The 24,961-nt window shown below is 38.3% G+C and overlaps 1 long non-coding RNA gene across 2 annotated transcripts in view; it reads left to right on the forward strand.

Annotated features, from left to right (window-relative positions):
• Nucleotides 1–24,499, forward strand: part of LOC110260275 — a 123,150-nt gene extending 98,651 nt beyond the window's left edge. For both annotated transcript variants that reach the window (XR_002343264.1, XR_002343263.1), the window contains 2 exons: nucleotides 15,717–16,146; nucleotides 22,671–24,499. This is a non-coding gene — a long non-coding RNA (uncharacterized LOC110260275). The remainder of the gene's footprint in view (nucleotides 1–15,716; nucleotides 16,147–22,670) is intronic.

Consider the following 24,961-nt stretch of genomic DNA (forward strand, 5'->3'; position numbering starts at 1 on the left):
CTCAGTAAAGAAATAGAAACTATGAAAAAGAATTAAATGAAACTTTTAGAATTGAAAAATACAATAGTTGGAATATGAAAACTCACTTGATGGCTCAATAACAAAATAGAGATAACAGAGGAAAGCACAAACTTGAAGCTGGGTGAAGAGAAATAATCTAGTCTGTCAAAAAAACGGAAGGGAAATATTGAAAACTATGAACAGACCCTGAGGACTTGTGCTACAATAACAAAAAGTCTAACATTTATGTCATTGGACTCTCAAGAGCAGATGATAAAGGTGGGGATGGAAAATATATTGAAGAAACATCAGCCAAAAAGTCCCTAAATTTTATGAGGAAAATTTACAGATTAAAGATGCTCAGAAACCCCATTCCTCCCAAAACAAACTCAGAGAAAACTACACCCAGTCATATCATAATCAAACTGCTAAAACCAATGATAAAGACATATCTTGAAAACAGAGACATATATTACATGGAGCAGAACAAGTATTGAATGACTATTGACTTTGTAACAGAGGCCATGGAACCCAGAAGACAGTGGGACAATGTATTTAAAGTGGTAAAAGTGTCCTTCTATATTCTACCAAAAATATCTTTCAGGAATGAAGACAAGGTAAACATTCTAGGATGATTGAAAAGTGAATGTATTATCAGCAGATCTGACCTTAAATAAATGCTAAAGGAAATTCTGGGGGCAAAAGAAGGAAACATGGCACCTCAGAAAAGAAGAAATGGTAAATATCTGAGCAAAAAATGACAGACTAGTTTATCCCTAAAATATTTTTAAAATATTTATTATTTTAGAAATAAAAATCATAACATTGCCCAGTTGGAGTTTTCAGTGCATGTAAGACATGGGGCAACTACAACACAAAAAGACTATTTACCTAAGGCTCTAAGTCAATTACTATATCAGGACTTTTTTCCTTTTACCCACTGGGGTGGATAGAAGATCAGGGAGTTCCTGCTGTAGCACAGTGAATTAAGAATCCAACTGTAGAGGGTTGAGTCACTGTGGAGGCACAGGTTCAATCCCTGGCTCAGCTCAGTGGGTTAAAGGACCTGGCATTGCTGCAGCTATGGTGTATGTTGCAGCTGTGGCTCAAATTCAGTCCCTGGCACTGGAATTTCCATAGGCAGCAAGTGCGGCCATTAAAATATATATATATATATATGTGTGTGTGTGTGTGTGTATATATATATATATATATACATCAGAGCAGTTGTAGAGAAAATAAATAAAGTTTCCCTACACAGCTCAGTTGTATATAAGTAGGTTAGAGATCTTGTGACATATTTTTCTTCTGTTTGGGGGAAGAGAGACAAAATATTTGCATGATTACCATATCATTTCTAATTATCTTCGTATTTAAAGTTGACACCTCAATTCAGGACTTCCAACAAGATTTATACAGGTGAAAAATTCTTATGCACACCCCTCTCTTTCACCTGATCTCTGTTTATCTCACACTGCAAGTGATCATATGTGAACTGGAAAATTATGGTGTTACCTCTTTTTTTTTTTTTTTTTTTTTTTTTTTTTAGACTGAGCAACTTTTGTCAGCCAACTTAAGCTCTGTTCTCCCCCCAGATTTTGTAAACTGTCCTGGACCAAGTTCAGCACCACCCAACCTCAGCCCCAGCTGAGGCATATTTTATCCCCTGGGGCATACTCCTACTTTGGATATTTAAGTTTAGAGCATGAGTTCCTAAAACGTGACTGAATAATAGAATTTTTTCATATCTCTAATAAGTTGCTGATGGTTGTAGCTAGGGGCTCCTACTCTTTAAGAATTTTTCCTCTAATTTTCTGGAACTGCATACTCATTCTTTTAGAAGACTTCCTTTTACACGGGGCATGTAAAGAAGAATCCTTTGAATTTCCTCGTCTTAACTTCTTCCTCCAACACTGTGTTGTTGGAAGCACAGGGATGATATACTTGGAAGCACACAAAAATCTCCTGTCTGTTTCTAATTTTATGTCATAGAATTTTATCAGTTTCTGTATCCGCTTGCCATTGGTATTTTTATTTTGAGTGTTTCTCCTTTCAGTGGGGTATAAAGGAGGTTCACTTTGTGAGGTATTGAGGAGGAATTATTAGTGGTCTGGTTTTATTCTGCTACCTTTACTCAGAAGCCTGAGCACGAGATCAAGGTTTTGGCTATGATATATATATGCATTTCTGCATCATAACTCCACATTCTGCAAAATCATGCTAAAAATTACAAGGCCAATAGACAAAAAGAAAATTAGGTGTAGATTTCTCAAAGCCCATGCACTTTGTAATCAGAGCATCAATGAAGAAAATAATAGTCTAATAAAATTACTGGCACAGCTAAAAGACATTGAATTTTTTTTCTAATGGTGACTATAGCTTGATGCGAAAAGAAATGAGGAAAGGTTGAGGCTACAAAGTTATGGAGGCTACCCGTTGGGAAGATATCATAGCCAGAACTTCAAGGGCAGAGCATGTAGCTAAAACAGAGCTTAGAGGGAGGTTTGGGGAACAAGGGCACCCGCATCATACTGAATATCTCTGAAACTTGCCATCAGTGGCACTCAATGTAGTTTGTGCTTAACTGCTATCATGTGATGTCGTAAAACATTATCATGCTAAGGATTGGAACATTTCATATATTATTCATAAGCCCATAGGAAAATTTCATATGAAAATTCTCAGTCTATCTACAGTATTCTTTTATTTCCCAGTCAGCATAGGCTAGCTTGGATTCCTGAAAGACACGTGACAGTAAAACAGATTGTACCTATTTATATGTGAGAGTTCCTGAAAAGATCATTTCAGCAGAATCTCTGGCTGTAGACTACCTTATAAAAATGATGCTACAGCACAAATTTAAAAAATGATCTTGTGTTTTAAGACACTAAAATGAGAACAACTAAAGGCAGAAAAAAACCAATGAATATAATGCTTACTAAACATGTGTACATTATCATTAAATATGGAAAGATCAGAAATTTTCTATACATGCAACAGGAAAATTTTTGATAAACTAATGAACATCAGTTTACTAGACTATAATGTGGACATTAACAAAGATTTATAATTACATGTATTATCAAGGAAAGATATTTAATGTTCTGTAAAAATATGTAATATATATAACTCTGTGTATTCACATATATACCAAAATCTCATTGTCTCAGTGTGGTAGGATTCCAGTTGATTTTTATTTTGTTTTTTCCCCTTATCTGTATTTTCTTTTTTTCCGTAATAAACACACTTAACTCTTGCAATAAGATGAAGGGAAGTTATTATGAAAACTCACAGCTGAACATATTTTGGCTCTCACAGTATTTTATAGCAGGAAACTGCAAGCAATATAATTTTAAAACCATAGGGGGCTAGTTTTAAAGAGTCACTTCTGCTTCGACCTGCTAGGGTGGTAGAGCTTGGTGATGCATGGACGTGGCATGAAATGTGGGGCTGGGGTCTGGAGAGGTTATACCAACACTCACTTAAAGTTCTGTTGGATTTGGTCTATTGCAACATCCTATGCTTATCAACAAACTTTATTTTCAGGGACCATCCATCTCTTATGGAAACACAATTTTCTCTGAGGCACATGTGGATGCAACACAATACAGGGTCTTTACTGGGGGAAGGAAAGAGTAACTATAACAACAGGAAAGCGGGTTAATGCTACATCATGAATCAAGCCACCAAAGCAAATACACACATACAAAATTGTTTTCTTTTACTTGCAAATGTGACCACATCATGGTTTGGGCCACCAAGAACAGGGAAATGGTTGGGTTTTCCTTATTTCTAAAAACCAGCAACAGAGCTCAGTCCCCGTGGTTCTGACAAAGCTATAGTTCTTTGTGTTAATAACATCTGCATGACCCTGAGCCAATGATTTAACTGCTTTGGGCCTCAGCTTTCCCGGTCTCAAAATGTTTGTGATGATCTCAGAGGTTCTTCTCTGGCTTTGAAAGTCTATGGTGTTATAATGTAAGGGAATTCAATGAGTATTAATGGAGCAGCTAGTGTTATGCTAGATTCTTCAGTAGATACAAAGTAATATGCAGTCTCTCTAATCAGGAAGCTGGTGGTTTGATAGGAGATCCAGACATAGAGATAATTAAGACAAAATAAAAGTGCAGAATAAATAGGTTGCCCTAAAAGTTGGACAGAGTTAGGATCGCTTCAACAAGAGTTCTCAAGTGGATCTCCTGGACTGTCTCCTTTGGTCATTTTCAATTTTTTGGCCATCTAGCTCTCTAAAATATGAAAAAATCCTTTTCAAAAAACCCAAACTGCAACAAGTTAGTAAATATAGGAGTCTGCTTTGTTGCAAACACTAAAGGAATTCACTCAAATAAAACTGAATAAATCCTCATGTATTCAGACGAAGGAAAGTAAGAATTGAGATTTAATGCAAAGTCTACTTAGGATATGGGCATTTTGTGATTTTAATGACTTCTAGTTTTACTTTCAGGTGTATACAGAAAGAGTGCCTAGAAATCTTGACAAGATGGCTTTTGTAAAATATAAAACTTGAAAGCCCCATCTATGTCTGGTCCAACCTTCTCAGTGAACAGATGGGAAAACTCGTAAAATTGGTTATTCAAGGCTGCAAAGAGAGGAGTCATTTTAAATGACGCAGAAAATTATGTAAATGCTTATTTGATGAACTTGGAAATTTCTTAAAAGTGCCTTGTTCTCCAATATTCTCTGCATTTCCTATAATCGTGTTTAGTCTATTAATTTGAACTTTATGAATATGAGAGAGACTTAGTACCAAGTAAGCTACTACAATGAAAAGTAAGTTTTCATCTATTCGTGGCCCTTTCCATTCAGCTTGGCACCAAGTAGGCAATTTCTAGTCTATGCTGTTAACATGAAGTGCATTGGAAAAAGAATAAAGATAACAGATACTAACTATTCTGGTTATATATTTCTAGGACAAGGGCCTGACTTTCTGTACTGCAGATTAGCTAATTGTCTAGCAGATATTATTGAGAAACACTGTTGAGGGATTTAATGCCCCAAATATTTCCCCTGCTAGACTGCTAAGACTTTAGTCTTTACATTGTTAGGAATTTATTCCTCCAAAATATAATTTTGTGTCACCAGACGTCATGTGTGAAAGGTAATAATACTTCATTTACTAGGTTAAGCCATGTAAAATTGTTGCTTTGGTAGGTCAAAAAAGGGTGATTTTACGTGGGTGAAACTGTACGTCACAGAATTAACTAATTAGATATTAACCACCTTCTTAGGGAGCTGATGATAGGACTCTACAGGAAAGAGACCCAGAAAAGTTATATATTGACAGAAAGAGGAGTTAGAAACAAAAGGTACAGGATGGAAGGTTGCCAGAATAGTGGATACAGGTGGGGTATTAAAAAGGAATGGGATAAAAGGTGGGCAGACTTGGTCAACTTTATACTGTCTTCAAGGCCAGCTGTGTCCAGAGGAGCAAAATAATGAAGAGACATGATCTCAAAGAGCATAGAGAATTGCTAGTGAGCTGTACAAGCTGACATAAAATCAAGAGCTGCACTGTTTTCAGACCACAGTTATAATTCCCAAAAGAGAAAGATCCCTCTCGGTGGTCAAGCAAGCGTCTAAACAGGTGATATCTTCAGCTGAGCTTTGAGGGATCTGAGTAAATAGGAGGAGGTATACTAGTAGATTTTATCCAAAAAGAAAGTTGGCAGCTTCCAAGATGGATATGAAAAGGGGCCTCGGTCTTCCAAAGACCTCTATGTTTCTTTCCTTCCTTCCCTTGCTTAGGGTGGCCTAGCATTTCACCATTTGTGATTTAATTCTGCATGAATTAATTCATTAAGTCTTATCTTTGGATACAAGAGAGATGGAGAGAGAGAGAGGGAAAAATCCCTCCCCCCAGTGCTTATATAACCCCTGCCACAACTTCTCTGTCATTCAGCAAGAAAACTCATGGGAACCAAGAGGTGACAAAGTCCCAACCCTTAGGCTTGTGAATTCAATTTCAGTTTGAATGGATTGCTAGAAAATTAATAAATAGAATGAAGGCAGGACAAAGTCCTTAACAACGGCTCATTTAGGTTAAGCATGCAAAAAGTTTTTTTAGCATCAACAGAATTCCCGAATGGCTCAAGAGGGAAGAAAATAAGGCATTTGGCCCCAGTACAGATGGTGTGACTGGGCATCCAGGAAAAGGTAGAGATATTCTGAGAAGAGTTCATAGATGCTTCAACATAAAGACAATTCTACCCATATCTCTAAGACTATATCCTATAATGTATTTAGAGCAAGGTCATTGTCTCTCTAACTCTAAACAATTCATGAGTACATCTGGATTTCAATTTATCAAGTTTTAATAGAAACTAGTAAATCTTCCCTATGTCAGGTGAGGAATTTAGTTTAGAGTAATCACTTTCCCTTCCCCATCCTTCCACAAATTTTGTTACTTATATTTTGACCTTAACTTGGCACCTGTTTATCATTCCATTTTAAGTAGTAGACCTAAAGTTAAAGCTCTTGATACATGAATCTTCAATAGCATTCTTTGAACCCCCATTGTAGAAGCTGAACTTCTTTCCAACTCTACCTTCCAATCTGTCCATCCTTCCAATCTGTTCATTTTCCAAATTACTGTAACTTTTTACTTTGAAAAATTTCAAATATGTGCAAAGTATTATTAGAGAAATGCAAATCAAAGCTCCAATGAGATACCACCTCACATCAGTTAGAAGGGTCATCATTAAGAAGTCTACACATAACAAATGCTAGAAAATGTGTGGAGAAAAGGGAACCTGCCTTCACTATTGATGGGAATGTAAACTGGTACAACCACTAAGGAAAACAATATGGAGGTTCCTCAGAAAACTAAATATAGAACTACCATATGATCCAGCAATCCCACTCCTGGGCATATATCTGGACAAAACTGTCATTCAAAAAGATACATGCACCCCTATGTTCATTGCAGCACTATTCATAGTAGCCAAGACATGGAAACAACCTAAATGTCCATCGACAGATGAATTGATTAAGAAGATGTGGTACATAAATACAATGGAATACTACCCAGCCACAAAAAAGAACAAAATAATGCCATTTGCAGCAACATGGATGGAACTAGAGATTCTCATACTAGGTGAAGTAAGTCAGAAAGAGGAAGACAAATACTATGGGATATAACTCATATGTGGAATCTAAAATATGGCACAAATGAACCTGTCTACAAAACAGAAATAGATTCATGGACACAGACTTGTGGTTGCCAAGGGGGAGGAGAGAAGAAGTGGGATGGATGGGGAATTTGAGCTTGGTAGATGCAAGCTATTACATTTAGAATAAATAAGCAATGAGTCCTACTGCACAGCACAGGGAACTAGATCCAGTCTCTAGGGATAGAACATGATGGAAGATAGTATGAGAAAAATAATGTATATATACATATATGTATGACTGAGTCACTATGCTATATAGCATAAATTGACTCAACACTGTAAATCACCTATACACTAATAAAAATAAAATAAAAATTTAAAAATATATTTTAGGGTCAATTAGATCTAATATTTTTCTCCTGGATTTCTCCATTAGTATTTTTGTATATTTGTTTTGTCCATAGTCATCATTTTTAGATTCAGTGTCTACTTTGTGGAACAAATACATTCTCTGCTGCTCTTTGCCTCATTTTTTTTCTTTTTATGGCCACACCTGCAATATATGGAAGTTCCCAGGCTAGGGGATGAATCAGAGCTGCACCTGCTGGCCTAAGCCACAGCCATGGAAACATGGATCAGAGTGCATCTGTGACCTGGATCCTTAACCCACTGAGCAAAGCCAGGGATCGAACCCGCATCCTCACAGAGACATCAGCAGCAGATCCTTAATCTGCTGAGCCACAATGGGGCCTCCTTGTTGCCTCATATTTAGCTTCAAGCAGACTCTCCTAATTTATTCTCATGTCACCACAGAACCAGATTTGTTTATAACTATAAATCTCTTACTAACATCAAATGTCAATGTGATATGTAAATGCAGTGTTGGGGGCTAAATAAGAGTCCCACCACCCACTTGGCTCTGGGAGGTGGGTGGAGTATGGACCTACTTTGGACAGTTCTGACATGGTACTTATTTCCCTTACTTTGCCCCTCCTCTCCCCCTTCCCTCTATTGCTGCAGCCCTTTCATGCGTGCAGGACTTTCCTGCCATCTTTGGCTTTCAAAAGCTTGATACAACCCAATACTCCATGTTTACCATTGGCCTTTTGATGGGGCAACTCAGCTGGGCCCCAGAGTAGTCTGGGGTTGAAGTGGGGTTTTGTGTAGACATGACTAAAGCCCACAGTCAAGCCCACAGTCAGTTGACTTTAAGGGAGATTATCTGAAATAATCCAGGTGGGCCAGATTCAGCAGCTGAAAGGCCTTAAGAGCAGATCTGATGAAGAAGAAATTCCACCTTTGGACAGCAGCTTCAGCCTGTGTGGAGAGTTCCAGCCTGCCCTTCCCAACAGCCTGGCCTGTGGATTCCAGATCCATTGAGCCAGCCTTCACCATCATCTAAACCAGTGCCTTGTGATAAATGTCTTATATATTGTCTCCTACTGGTTCTGCTTCTCTGTTTGGCCACTAACTGGTAGAGTGTTCCAAATTTTGCCCTGGATTGTATTTGTTTCTGGAGCAGAGCTAGGATTTGTGTCTGAAAGTTACAGGGAAGCCTCATAATCAAGAGAGAGTATGGTGATGAAGAGCAAATGATTTTACAATGCTTTCCTAGAAGGTCCTACTGATCCCAAATGAAATTTGGGAATATGAAAAGGGAGCAGAGACAGAAGAAGAAAGGCATCTCACTCAGAGACCATGTGCTTCAAAAAAGCATTCTGGCAGAGACAGCTGAAAGGGCAAGAAAACCCTGGTCCCTGAGCTGTCCCCAGTCTGAATCAACCTCTGCCAGAGGACCTCCCTCCCCTTAGGAGGCTTTTCATATTCTTTAAACTAACTGATCATGTAAGCCATGCATTGTTAAATCTTAGGGAGTTCTTGGAATCCCCACATTTCCAGATCTAATTCTGGAATTTAAGAGAGAAAGTTGAATTAGGGAGGGGAGAACCGGAAAGCAACGTTAACTGGTTGGCATTAACATTTGCCAATGGGAAATAACTTTTAGGTTCCCGAAGTAAAACACATTAAGTATAGGCTTGAGAGCTACCCACACTGAGAGCTTTAGCAAGCTTTCGAAGCAAACCCATGCTCAGCTTTCCCGTTTGTAAAATGAAGACATTATCTACCATGGGCTTTAAAGCAAAGAAAATGTGTTAAGTTCTGGGCACATGGAAATGATGTCCCATAAACCTTAGTCCCCTTTTATATGCACAAACTCACAGGCAAAATAAAGCCATTACAGAAGCCCTGCAATGAAGATTTCCAACCACGTAGCCCATTCCTTCATTCCTGTATACATCTTTGCTGGTGTTTTTCTGATGACTATTGAATTCATATTATATGCTTCCCATTTGTTTGAAGATGCAAATAATTTTACTTTCTGCTCTGATGACAAGTCTCTAGATTCTGGGTGCTCAGTAAGCATCATTTTATACCAAATAAATGAAGATTGCCATGGCGGTGCAATACAGTTTTGAAAAACAGATATATAGGACTTGCCCAGTCTCCTGAGTCAGTGACAGTCAGAAATAGATGCTAAAACTGCTGATCCATTGTCCTAAGGTCTGCTAGCTCAATGGATCTTTCTCTTAATACCTCCATATGTAATTAACCGTTCAGTTCTTCAATCATGTATTCCTCCTCTGCTTGTAACTTTTTTGCTGATGGCCAGGGGCATTAACTCCTTCCTTCCTTAGGCAGTAGAGCCTTGGGAAAAAGCTCAAAGAGAAACTCTATAACCCTGGGAATGGACCACAAAAATGTAACTAAGGAGACTTTTATTGGCTAATGATAGAAAGAGTTACCCAGCAGGTTTGAAACTGAAGATGGGCCTCTAATCTCAGCGATACATCACATGCAAAAGTTACGTTTCCAAATTCCTGGAAATATCACATTTCCTCATCATCTTCCACTGCTTTCTCTTCCCTGGAGATTGTTTTTCCCTATTTCTTAAAATGACTTTGCTTTTCTCCTGAGGAGCTTCATAAAATTACAGTATTGTTTCACAATAGAAAAAAATACCTGAGCAGGAGAGTGAAGAAAGCAATATGTCATATCCCTACTCAAGTCATGTGGAATTCCTCAATATGTGATGGGAAAGTCGAGACATAGATACACAATGGATTCTTATTTTCCATGTTTGCCTCCAGTGGAAAGGGGCTCAACCTTCAACTTAGCACTTCCAAAAGTTATGTTGTGATCATGCAAATTCAGGCAAAGTGAATTAATCCATTATTGAGAGGTAGTTGAACCAAGGGGCGACTCAGCAGTTGAACAGTTTTGAGGATTTGGGTTGATTCTGGTGGTCACAAATTTGGCTCTTTCGTCCAAAACAGAAAGGGAAAAACTAAAAATGTGTTCTGAGTGGATTGCTGTACGAAAGCTCTCCTTCCTCTGTTGGTGTTTCTGGCATGAAGTCTTCACCTCTGCTAAGCAGTGTGGCCTTGTTGGGACTGGAAACAACACAAACCCCTCCCTCCCCAGTGAAACCAAAATACCAGCTGTGGAAGTGATTGTGGTCCCAGGTGCTGAGACTTCCTCTGACCAGCCAGAAGAGACTTTCTGTTCCTTTCTGTGCCTTGATGACTTTTCCTTCACTCCATTCTTTTCTTTACCTAAACCATTGTACTTAAAAAGAGGACCAGTGGTCAAATCTCTTTAACGTAGGCTGCCATCTTGACATAGTCTTACCGTGCTCATAAAACAGAGGGGACCAAACTACCAAAATTAAGTTGGATTTTCCTCTTCTGCTCTCTATTCTCCCTTCAGCCTTCAAAGGGAAGGTGGCTAGGAAACACAGCCATTTAACAAGACATTCTGGGAATGCATGCTTAGCTTCAAGTAATCACAGTTAACAAACGATCTGCCCTTGGAAGAGCAGCCCAAACACAGACAGCATTAAATGCAATCCCAAGGACACTCCCAGACCTGACTGAACATAAATGTCCCTACAGCCCCCATGGTCCAGAGCTTCCTACCAGTGGGCTTCTTCCCTTGAATATACAGGCATTGTGCCTATAAATCCACATTAAATATTAAAATATATAGAGGTACCATGGGTAATATGCATTTTCATCCTATTTAACAAATTTTCTATAATGTATATTTTACTATAATCAGAAAAGAGAAACCCACTCTAAATGTTGTTTGTGTCTAACATGGCACACACCTCCACTTCAGCCCTAAGAACATACCTCATTCATTTATTCATTGGCTGTCCTGGGCTCCAACCACCATTCTAGAAAATTCATTTGTTTGGCTTTTTTATTTTAAGAGATCAAGTTCTAGTAAAAGTTAGTGTTTAGAAACATATTAATGGTGAGAAGAGTGAAAACTGACACAGAAATAAATGTCCCTAATGTGGAAAATGGTTATGTCACTAAAAGTAAATAGAAGTATCACAACGATAAGCTGAGGTGTTTTCAAGCATCAAAGATAACCACCTTAAGGGAGTTTCCATTGTGGCTCAATGGGTTAAGAACCCAACCAGTATCCATGAGTATGCAGACTCAATACCTGTCCTCGCTCAGTGGGTTAAGGATCCTGCATTGCTGTGGGCTACAGTGTAGGTCACAGATGCAACTTGGAACCCGAGTTTCTGTGGCTGTGGCATAGGCCAGCAGGTGTAGCTCCAGTTCAGCTCTTAGCCTGGGAATTTCCATATGCTGCAGTAAAAATAAAAATAAAAAAAGATAAACTACTTGATATAGCATTATAAACTACATTAAGTAAGAATGTCAGAGAACAAAAGAATGGTCATAAACTCAAATTATAAAGATAAATCTGCTTCTGCACATTTGACAAGAAGGGGAAAATGTTTGAAAGAAAGGAAATAGTGTTTATTGCTCATTGGATGTTTAGGTCTATAAACTAGACTGTATTGATCACTTTTTTGAAAAGAAAAGATAGGATAGTATTAATCAATTTTTGAAAATAAATAGTAGGAAAATAAAAAATATGCTATGTGACCTTGTTAAGAGTGGGCAGCTTCGATGGGAACCCTAAAAATATGGCAGCACTGAAACCTACCTAGGAGAGCAGCCAGATGGGAAAAAGAGGGCCTACAGATCATTAGGTGTAAAGTTCACCTTGGTCCTGGCCTTGAATAGCAAGCAAGTGGCAATGTTTGGTACCATTCCCTTAGTGTTTCTATTTCTATTCACAGGACAGAATGGTTTCTCATCAGGATATGAACAGTGATACCAAAGATCCAATATACTTGTTCTATTGAAAAATTTTCCATGAAAATTAAAAGCAGACCTGCATTAGGAAATTAAAACTAGAACTTAGGAATGCTTTCAACAGCAGTAATAGAAAACCTGACTAAGAGTAACTTAAGCAATAAAAACATTGAATCTGCTCACATAAAAGGTCTGGAGGTGAGTGGGTAATTCCAGGTCTGATGTAGAAGCTTTGTAATTATCATCAGGGTACTACTCTCCTTCTGTCCTTTCCACCTTACCATCCTCAGCATGTTGGCTTTTTGTTTTATGGTCATAAAATGGCTGCTGTTGCTCCAGTCATCATGACCTTGTTCTAGCATCCCAAGCAAGGGGAGGAAAAAAAAAAAAAGGGACAAGAGCAACATGTTATTCTTACCAAGGTCTGACATTTTAGTCCCAACAGAATCTCCTTTATATCTCTTGATGAAACTGAAGGTCATGTTTGCACCAAGACTGGCTAAGGGCATAGATGGACACAACTCATTCTACAGTTTTGGATTAATGAGTTGTGACTTTTATTTCCTGGGACTAAGGAGGGGTGTACTTTCACTGAGATCAAGGCACTCCACTCATTACCTGAATAAAATCTGGAGTCCCTTTAGGTAGGAAAAATGATTAATCAAGCAACCACAATCATCATTATCTGCCACAATACATCCTCCCTCTCTCATAGACTGGGGGGAAAAAAGGTGGAATAGGACACAGCTGATGCTTCTAAAGTTGCTCAATCCTTTATCCAAAATCAGGAGTATTGACTCGAACTTTTTTCCCCCAAAGAATCCCTGAAATAAATATTCCAGAATTCCTTGCAGGAAAACTTCTCTGGGACTGACTGATCTTATTGGGGGGGGGGGCGGGCAGGGGGGAGGTATTCAGTTATCTTTCTTTTGAATTTCTAAAAATTCATTAAAAAATATAAATTGACACATGTGGTTAGGCTTGTTTAGCAAAGTTCACATTTTTTGAAACATATGCTGTGCATTTTTTTAAGAAAAGGGGATCTGTCTGAAAAATGGTTGAATAAACGGGACATTTGTTGCACTGTGAAACGCTGACAAATGACATAGCTGAAATATTTCTCAAAGGAGTATTTGTTCTATATTTGGACCTCGATGATGTTTTTAGGGAGGTTTTTAGGATGTTTAGGAATTTTTACTCAAAAGAAAATTAGAGATGATATTAACCAAATTCTCTTCAGAGACAACTTTTAAGTTATCTTCATGTTACATTTTATTTTCCTACATCTCCTTATAGAACATTTAATTATATGGCATAAAAATTGGTGGTGAGTCTTCCTAGGTATGACTCAGTAGTTAGTTATTTTTTTCCCCACAAAGCCTAGTACTTCGTACATCAAAATGTACTTTCCGGAAGTTCCCATTGTGGCTTAGTGGTACTGAACCTGACTAGTGTCCATGAGGATGTGGGTTCGATCCCTGGCCTCACTCAGTGGGTTAATGGTCCAGTGTTGCCGTGGGCTGTAACGTAGGTTGAGGAAGAGGCTCAGATCCAGTGTGGCTGTGGCTGTGGCTGTGGCCAGCAGCTGCCATTCCAATTAGACCCCTAGCCTGAGAACCTCTCTATGCCAAGGGTGTGTCCCTAAAAAGACAAAAGAAACTCCATAGTGTATCTCCAGAAATGCCATGGTTTTGTTGTTGTTGTTTGTTTTTTTGTTTTCCTGACAGTCATTTAATCTGGGGAATGGGGATGCTATATAAAAAATTATACATCTGACAGTGAGTGTCACAGATTTTTGCCTTAAAATTGTGATACAAAAGACTTAGATTCTCTCACAATAGAGGCACAAAACTGGTGTTGACAAATATAATAAAATTAATTGTGTGAAGTTTTGAAATTATTATTTCTAGAATACCTGGCTGGGAACCTTTAAGATATTTCCCAGATTTCTTTATGTGTTGATCATGGAGCAGTAAAACATTTAGAAGCTTGGATTTGGGGTCAAATATATAAGTTCAAATTTTGCTTCTTTTTTTTTTTCTTGCGGGCCGCACCTATGGCATATGGAAGTTCTCAGGCTAGGGTAAAATCAAGCTGCCGCTGCTGGCCTACGCCACAGCCATAGCAATGCCACCAGATCCAAGCCCTATCTGTGACCTACACTACAGTTTGAGGCAACACCATATTCTTAACCCACTGAGAGAAGGCAGGGATTGAACCCACATCCTCATGGATATTAGTTGTGTTCGTTACTGCTTGAGCCACAATGGGAACTCCCCAAATTTTGCTTCTATCAGTTACTACTTGTCTAACTTAGAGCACCTTGATTAGTTTCTTTGAACCTTAATCCCTTTATCAATTATTTCCCCTATGGCATTAGGCATTAGACACAGTAGCAGCACACACAGATGGTAATCATTGATATTTTACAAAAAAAGATACTATAGAATAAATGCACCCTCCACAGTGCCTTATTCACATTTTGCAAGCACCTCTTCTGAAAGCACTCTCACCCTCTTTCATATATTATACTTAGTTATTTATACAAGTATTTCTCTCATAAGATTCTGGCAAGGTGTTTTATGCATCTTCTTTGTAACACCTACCCTGTACGTAGTAGATGCTCAATAAATGTTTATTGAATTGAGTTTTTCCCCCTATATTAAAGTTTAAGTATTTCTCTTTCAAAGGATAAATATATTTCCTTTGAAAAGTACTCTGCAGTAATCTCAGATATAACAGATATTAATGATATTTAATTTTATTTCTATCAGGTATTTTCTTTATTTCTTGTTGAAGTACAGTTGATGTTCAATGCTGTGTTCATTTCAGGTGTACAACAAAGTGGTTCTGTTATATATACATATTCTTTTTAAGATTCTTTTCCATTATAGATTATTATATTAAATATAGCTCCCTATGCTTATCATGTATTTTCTAATTGCAAAATCATTAGAGTGGAAGTGTGTGTATATACCTATACATGTATAGATATGAGTATGTATACATATATGTATGTGCACATACATATATAATGATGATAAGACATGGCTCTTAAATGGCTTGATAGTTTTTGTATTGACCAATGTGCCTTCACTACAGGTCTTGGTCATGGTCATGGTCTTCCATTCTGCTGGGGTATCTGGGATCCATGCCTCTCGTGAAGTAGATGAGCGACTGGCTCCCTTTCCATGCAGCTGACCATGTTCGAGTTGCCGCCAGCTACTACACACTAAACTTCCATTGAGCTGTCGAGCTTATTTTATCATGCATGGCTAGCTCATTTTTTCCCCTGACATGTTAAAATTAACCTAGAACACATCATTGCATAAAGTTGCTGAATTGTTCTTTCGAATAGACATTTCCTTAGACTTAACAGTCTTGTTTTACCTGCTTGAAATTGCAGTGTCTGGCATCTAGAAGTGCAAGCCACATGACTGCAGAGCGACAGAAGCATGCAAATCTCAGCATTGCAGAATGACTGCTTGGCCCATGCTCCCATCTGACCCCAAGGACGAGTCCCTAAGCAGCTCCTAGGAATAGAACCTGCTGGCCAAGCACTCCAAGGAGATTGGTGGGTTGGATGTTGCTGAGACCTCAGAGCATGGCGTTGAGTGCTCTCCCCACCTCTCCTGTGATATCTCCTCATTCTTGGTAACTCTTGCCTCACTACGGATTCCGCATGCGAAATCAGCACCCTGGCTCTCTTTGCTGACACTGGTTATTTCTCTTTTAAACTACTCTCCACGATACTTGACTGCATCATCCTGATAAGCATTTATCCTGCTCCATACGACTTGACTCCTACTTGCTGATGGTGGTCTCGAGCTGCAGAGGTGAGTACCATTTTGGCTTGCCTTTAACCAACTCTCTCCTTGGATACTCATGCGCTGTCTAAATGCACTAGCTCTGTCAGTTGCCAGCTTTAATACACAAGCCAGGAGGTTTCATGACCCATTTTGTCACCTCTGCCCAACAATGAATTCTAACGGCACCTTTAAACATTCATTAAGGATGTATTTAACTGTGCCTTACCCAATAGCCTGAGACAGTGCCAACTGTCGGTGGACTACTCTCAATACCTGTTAATGGGTATATATACATTTTTTACTCTGGATGGCTAAAATGTGAACTTTTATGACCATTGAAAAATTGAGTTTTTGTAGTCCAAAATATAGGGTCCTCGTAAAATCTTCCTAATTTTTAAAACCAACAAATACACAGTTATGTTTAAACAGCATTCAAAACAGATTTATTTAAGTTTAGGACCACGTTCCATAACTTTGCATAACATATTCTCATTTCAGATTCTATTACAAAAGATGGCTAACATCCATGGGGAAGTAGGCTGGTCCCCTTGGCTTATAGAATTTAAGTGCAGGCCAGCTGTGAGAAGGAAATTTACCACTCACAACCAGAAAGATTCAGATGGTTTATATCATTCCTATAATCTAAATTATTAAAGTTAAAATGTTTAAAACAGCACCTGGACTTTATAAAAACTCTATGCTGTAGATAGATCCCAAATTGTTTAGCAATACAATCCTAATGGTTTATGTTATTTTCTAAGAAATTTTCTTTTGAAACTACATTACTGTTTAATGCTCCCCAAAGTTGATTTGTGGCTAAGGGTCTAGTCTGAGAGAAATCTGCTCTTATTTTTGAGTGATATCAACATGAAAGAAAGATATTTTTACTTCCTTTGCCTGTTGTTATATTTCAAATTTTTCAATAACATCTAAACCTTAGAATACCAGGCAGTCCTTAGTAGATTGAGCTCAATAAGAAAAGCAAATTGGAAAAAAAGTTCTCCAAAATTTAATGAAGTGATTTGAAAATGCCAGACTACTTATATGAAATAGAAGACTGTATTGGTTAAAAGGGTAAAGAGTTTGGCCCAGTTCATTACAGCAAATCAAAAAGTTCGCCAGTGGTTACTCCCTGGACACAAATGCAGAAACAGTCAATTTAGATAACTGGTCAATTTGGAGATAAAAAAAAAATTAAAAAGAACATTTGATTAACATGGTTGTTGGACAAATTCTTTTCAATGTCTACATGGCTCCCTGTGCCCAAAAGGTCATGAATCTTGTATAGAGAAAAACTGCATGGCAATCAGTCACTTACCTAGGTAATACATGCCGCACTGAACCCCAAGTCTTCAGTTTCAGGGGTATAGACTCAGTAAAGTTACCAGAAGAGTAGTGAAGAGAATACAGAGAAATGTGCTATGGGACTCATTCGATGCCAGTTATTTTCTTTTGTATAACTTACTCTAATTTTGTCAAATTCATATGAAATTGACTTTTTTTTAAAAAATTAGTATAGTTGATTTATAATGTGCCAATTTCTGCTGTGCAGCAAAGTGACCCCATCATACATACTTGCTTTCTTTTTCTCATATTATCTTCCATCATGTTCTATTCCAAGAGCTTAGATATGGTTCCCTGTGCTAATTGACTTTTAAATAAATAAAATGATAGGAGATGGTTCCGGCCAACTAATTTTCAGAAAGATTTTGTTGTTTTTGTTTTTGCCTTTGTTCATAACTCTTTATATAACAGAATGGGATCTTTCTTTCTTGTGTTAGATCATTAAGTTCTCATGCTCCTAATCCTGGACTTGAGTTCTCTTTCAAAACACTGTATGTATGTGTGAAATGTAGGTGGTAGGGCTGAGCATGGACTGTCTCCAGGGTATAGGGTGGGAGTTGTTTTGTTTTTACATATTCCACGGTACATTTCTTCCCATCACATTCCCTTCTTTCCTTTAAAAATGAATTAGAGTGTACCTTTAATTATATGAGCCTCTCAAAAAAAATGCTTTCCTGTCCTGTACTATTATTAGTATACACACACACATCAATTTTATAGGTAGATATTCAATTTTACCAAAATTTTATCCAGCTTAACAAATCATATTCAACCTATGGAAGCAGGCTATCATGATTTCAAGCTGAGAGCACACAAAATTTGGAAAATACCTAAATTAGAATTTTGTTGCCAATATTTGAACAGCTGCAGCAGGCACACAGAGAATATGTTGTTTTCACAATTTATTTACTTCTTTGTGCGTAAAATATTGATTCCCAAAAAGTTCAGGCAGAGGGGGAAGTATGGTAATGATGCAGAGTCTTCTGATTAGAGATAAGCTACTATTCCATTTGCAAAACTGCTGAATGGGGCAGAAGACAAACAGCCTATCAGGTTAGCAGAGTGGGAGAGCTGAGGTTGAATTTCCCTGCATATCTGTGCTCCTTTCAACATCATTCATCGTGTAATCATTGAGAGCCTGCTGAATGTTGGACATGTGCTAGGTACTGGGAATACATCATTCCCACTTTCCAGAGTTGCAGGAAGAAAGGGTAAATGGGTAAATAGAGGCAGATAAATGGATAAGTCACTACTGAATATGCCAGCTCAGAAGTTAGGGACATTGACTTGGTGAGCACACATGCATGCACAAGTGACTTTTATGGTATGTTGATTTTATCTCAATAAAGTCCTTCAGAAAAATCATAGGCCTGCATGGGTAGAACCCAGAGAGTTAAGAGCATACACGGGGACACCAGAGCAAGGTAATGTGGGTTCTTGCAGGCTTCCCTAGAAGGAGCTTTGTTTTTATTCTCAGAGAAGTATAAAACCATAAAAGGATTTGAACTAGGGGTGAGTGGTGATGATGTAATCAGCACACACACACACACACACACACACACTCACACACTCACACTCTCTCTCTCTCTCTCTCTCTCTCTCTCTCTCACATACACACAATCTACCTAATTTAACCCTAATTCTAAGTTTTTGGACGCTTTAGCCACAGTGTTCTTCAAAATGCAAATCTGATCACATCATCATCACTCACCCCTAGTTAAAATCCTTCTATGGTTTTCTACTCCTTTGAGAATAAAAGCAAAGCTCCTTAATAGAGCAGCCTGCAAGACCCCACATTACCCTGCTCTGGTGTCCCTGTACATGATCTTAACAATCTGGGTTCTATCCATGCACACTTATGATTTTTCTGAAGGACTTGATTGAGATAAAATCAACATACCATAAAAGTCACTTGTCACCTGTTTTAAGTGTGCAATTCAAAAAATGTTAGTGTATTTACAGAGTTATCCAAACACCATCACAATCTAAGTTTGGAACATTTCCATCATCCTATAAGGAAATCGTACCTTCACTTACAGATATTTCCTCGGTCCCCAAACACCAACGCCAGGAAACCACTTATACACGTTCTATTCTTACACATTTGCCTTTACTGGATATTTTATGTAAATGGCATCTTTCCCTAACATTATGGTTTGTTTTCTATTTTTGACGGCTGTACCCGCGGCATATGGAAGTTCCTGGGCTAGGAGTTGAATCAGAGCTGCAGCTGACAGCCTACACCACAGCCATGGCAACGCTGGATCGAAGCCGCATCTATGACCTACACCACAGCTCACGGCAATACCAGATCCTTAACCCACTGAGCAAGGCCAGGGATCAAAACCCCATCCTCACGGACACTATGGCAGGTTCTTAACCCACTGAACCTCAGTGGGGACCCTGCCCTAGCATTACGTTTTTGAAGGTTATCCATGTTGCGAGCATCTACCAGTACTTCATTTCTTTTTATCATAGAATAGTATTCTAGTGTATGGATAAGCCACATTTTGTTTCTCCACTCCTCAGTTGATGGCCATTTGGGATGTTTCTGCTTCACAGGTATTATGAATAATGCTACTCTGAACATTCATGCACACGTCGTTGTGTGGACGTGTATTTCCCCTGCTCCGGAGTAGATACTTGGGTGGAATGGCTGGGGAAGATGATGACTATGTCTAACTTTTTAGGAAAAACTGTTTTCCAAAGTAACGCCACAGTTTCCATAATTTCATACGTTCTCACCAGCAATGTATAAATGTTGCGATTTTTCCATATTCTTGTCCACCCTCGTTGCTGTCTACCTATCATAGCCATCTTTGTAAGTGTAAATTGGCATCTCATCCTGGTTTCAATTTGCATTTCCCTAATAACTAGTGAGGTTTAACATCTTTTCATGTGTTGGTTGAATATTTGCATATCTTCTTTGGAGAAATATCTACTCAAGTCGTTTGGCCATTTTTACTGTGTTGTCTTTCCGTTATCGAGCTATGAAAGCTCCTTATACACTCTGAATATAAGTCATTTATCAGAGAGATAATTTGCAAATCTTTTCTCCCATTCTATGGGTCATCTTTTCACTTTCTTGACAGCTCCTTTTAAAGCGCAAAAGCTTTAACTATTCTAAGTTCAGTTTCTCTATTTTTTTCTTTTATTCTGTGCACTTTTAATGTTTTATCCAAGGAATCATTGCCTAACCCCACCTAGGCTTATTTTAACGGTCTTGTTTTTGCTCATCAACCTCTCCCACCCCAACCTTTGCACATGCCATTCCCTCAGCCTAGAACACTCTTTTTTTCCTCCTCCTCCATACCTGTTAACTTGAATCCACCCTTCAACTCTTGGGCCAAACATTACCTCTTCAGAAGAGTTTTTCCTGACCTCTTTAATAGGTCAGAGCACATCACCATGATCGTGGCAACGAGAAACTCTCTTCTGCGGTGCTGACACAGGTACAGGTTTTCCTTTGTTTGGATGGTTATTGGATGAACATTGTCTCTCCCACTGGACTTTCAGCTTCTCAAAAACTTGATCGGTCTATTTTTGCTCACCATGATATCACCTGCACCTAACACTCTTCTTGGCACATAGGAGGGGTTCAATACATCTTTGTTGAATAAATGAGCAAATAATAAAAATGTCTTAGAAAGGCTGCACTGGGAAAGTTTCCTTTGATCTGGATCCTGAAGGATGAGGAAGGTGTTTACCAAGCAGAGAAGGCAGGACAGGGAACTGCAGGCAGAAAAAATAAGCATGGACAAAGGAGTGAGGAAATGGGAGAGAATGATGAAAGGGCTTGGCAGGGTGAGAGTTTCATTAAGACATAACACACATTCGCACGCACACACGTGTGTCTGTGTGTATGTGTATGTGAGAGAGAGAGAGAGTGAAGCCCTAAGCATCTGGGCTGGGAATGGCGGAAAATAACAGATGGAATGAGATGTTTTGATGCATGTGACTGGCCCTAGTCTGGGAAGCAGGGGAGATGCGGCTGGAGTGGGAGGAGCCTGTATATACACAGAGGTTTACCAGATACACAGAGATCCATGAGGTTATGCAATATTCTAGAGCTCCTCACGTCTCTCCCTCACCCCAGCATCTTGGGTACACTAATGGAATGTGCCATACCTCCCAGAAGTTATGCTTTATAAAAGCGGTGTCAAAGAGAAGAATCCAAAAGGCAGCTGTTGATGGAATGTCAGACGCCATCACCCCTGTGGAGGGGAGAGAGTCGGGTTAGTAAGGTTCTGGTATCATTCAGATTACAACCTGTAGGGGACAGGTTGCATCCCTGGATAGGAGCAAGAATACTCATCTTATTCTTGACTCTACAAATTCAGCTCTGCAGACAATGAAATTTACAAATGGTAAACTCAGACACATTATAACAGCCCTTCTGATGAGAAACTACAGTGATACCCAGAAAGTTGGGTTCCGAGAGCAGAACTCTGCACCAACTAAATTAATCTCCCCAAAGAGCCTGTCAAATGGCAGTTTGTGGAATAATTTTAGTAATCACACATTTCCCCTCTCTGCTTTTTTTAACCACATTTTTTTAAAGGTTGTGGAGTTTATAGTTTTAGTTAAAAGATTAAAGTTTGTAAAGTTTTGTTTGTTTTTGTCTTTTTAGGGCCGCACTCACAGCATACAGAATTCCCAGGCTAAGGGTCAAACTGGAGCTGTAGCCACTGGCCTACACCACATCCACAGCAACGCCAGATCTGAGCCGTGTCCGTGACCTACACCACAGCTCACGGCAACGCCAGGTCCTTAACCCACTGAGCAAGGCCAGGGATCGAACCTGCGTCCTCATGGATGCTAGCTAGTCAGATTCATTTCCACTGAGCCATGTTGGGAACTCCTGCAAAGGTTTTAATACTTTCCATTTACATTCTGTCAAACTTTTTTAGGTGTGCCTTCTTAAATCGGATCTTTTGGGCTCGCCGCAAGGATTTATTTCTCTTTCTGTTGTTCCCGTTGCCATTTTAAAGATTGGGTTTTTAAGGCGCTTAACATAAACTCACACACTGATAAGTCTGGAGCCCCGCAAAAATGCTAAACCACATGGCCACATTGAAACAGGGAGAGCATTGAAATTCACAAATCTAAACTAAGCTTGGGATGAAACCAGAAATGTTGCAGAAATTTCTCTCTGGGCAAGAATTTGAGTCTATGTGTATTTATTGGTTTTCTTCCTTTCACTTTAGGTGATGGAAAATCCCCAAATCTACAAAATGAGGTCATAGGAGGAAATGCAGACCCCCTGAAATGAACGGTTTCCATCTAGTCTCTAAATATCCTTTCTAATTATTGTTCCCGTTGCCTTTATGAGGATATTTTCCCTTAAAAATATATACACCAGATTCAACCCCCTCTCAGATTTGGCAGCTAATTTGGATGGTATAGAAGGGAGATTTTGTAGATAATATCTGTGTAACAGAGTTGACTTCTGTGCTTTTGATTTGTATCGATCCTGAGCTGAGTTATTTGTTCAACTTTTGTTTAAGATAAATATTTCTTCAGATCTTTGTAGGTTTGCATTTTTAAAAAATAATGCTCTCCAGACATTTTTCCAGACCCGAGAGTTCATAAATTGTAGGCTAGCATTTTTAGCCTTAATGTATGGTAAAAATAAGTCTGTGCTGATATCTTGGACATGATTTAAAGCTATATCTTTTATTTTTAACTGTGGAAAAGTGGCTCCTTTTATCTGCCGTCCTCCCTGTTTGTTTCCTATATGCGAAGCTTAAAGGCAAGACATGCATTTTCAATTCTGGCCACTTGAGGGAATCAGGCTTTAGAAATAGCAGATCATTTAGATTTTTATTTCAAAAGATAGGAGAATAAATATTGACTTGTTAACAAAATGGTTTTCCCGTCACCCAGACATCAAGAAGATCCCAGAGCCCACGTTCGGAGATAAATTACTCCTTTATATATTTATATCCAGGTGGAAAAGAGGAATGACTGATAAATGGGAGTCCTGGGAGGTACTAAGTCAGGGCCCTGCATACAATTTATGATCAGTGCTCTTGGACTTCAGAATGATTAATACCGTCAATTCTCACTGGAATAAGAGCTGTTTTAGCCCAGGAGAGGACTGTATATTACTGTTTATAGAAGCAGATAACATCAAAGTAACCCACGGCTTGTGTTAAGCAAATACAAAATTCTGGGTCAACGCAAATTAATCCTAAAGGAGTAACGGAAAGTTCTTAATGACTGTGAGATCTATACATTATCACTTTTCATTCGAGTGGTGGAAAATGGTAGAACTATTGATGAGATTTGCAACTGGCCTCCTTTGCTGCGTTGTGATAACAGCTGTGCAATAGCATGTTCTCCAATCAAGAGCCTTATTATCTATACATCTGCAGGTTGTTAATGAAGTGTAGAAGTCTGTGCACTTTTAAAATTACATTTGGGAGCTTCTGAACCATTTTAATATTATGTTTCACAACAAAAATGCAGCGAATCACATTATACTTCACATATTCTTATACTTTAAGTGGCTGTGTGGATGGATGAATTAAAGACTGTTCTCTTATCTACATTATACTAAACAGATGTTATTTCAAGGGCGTATCATAAAGAGAGATTTTTTTTTCCCCTCAAATCACATTACTCAGTGAATAGTTATATATCCCTTTGGTTTTAGGAAGATGGGAAATTTGTAAACAAAAGAAGAATTGATGTAAACATTAACTGTAATATTTAAATGTTTTAAGCATACATTTTTCAAAACATCTGGGGGATTTTGAGTACAGTTCAAAGAGCTGTGGATCCAATAAATTCCTCGGTGACCATTTTTGATTTCTCATTCCATTCAGTCAGTTTTGCTTTAACACATCTTTATTCAAACATTTAAAATTATTTCATTGCCCCATTTGGAATATGTCATGTGTCTATATTACTGATAATTTCCAAGTGAATTATGGAATGCCAGTCTTCTTCAGATAAGCCTACTGATGAATTTAAATTTGTTACAATCAGCTTCACACCCTCTGCCCGACATAAAATTTAAAAAGTAGCTTTTCCCTTTTCTCCCCCCTTACTACTTCAAATCTTGTACCAATTTCCAAAAGGTAGGACTCTGATTGACTTGAATTTCACATCCTTTTCCTCCTTGTGCCAATTTTGCTAAAAGTTGAAATAGATAACTGGCAGCCTGAATAATTTCCTAATTACTTAATCCAATCTCTAATAGATTAAGTTGATTTCCTTTGGAAAACACAGCATAGGAAAAATAAATTAGTCAATGAAATTATGCTGCAGTAAAATATATTATTTAAATATCTAAAGATTATTTCATTTAAATAAGTGGCTTGAACTCAGATTCCTAAGATTAGCATTTGACTATAGATTTTATTACACAATTTAGGGTGAAAAAAAAATTCCTTTAGTCTAAATGATATCAAAAGAAATTATAATTATATATATAAGGCTTCATATGACCTTCTTATTGTTCAGTGTTTACTGATATTTGTGTGTTTCCAAC

Source organism: Sus scrofa, chromosome 4 (genome assembly GCF_000003025.6).
Source record: "Sus scrofa isolate TJ Tabasco breed Duroc chromosome 4, Sscrofa11.1, whole genome shotgun sequence".
Classification (NCBI taxonomy): domain Eukaryota; kingdom Metazoa; phylum Chordata; class Mammalia; order Artiodactyla; family Suidae; genus Sus; species Sus scrofa.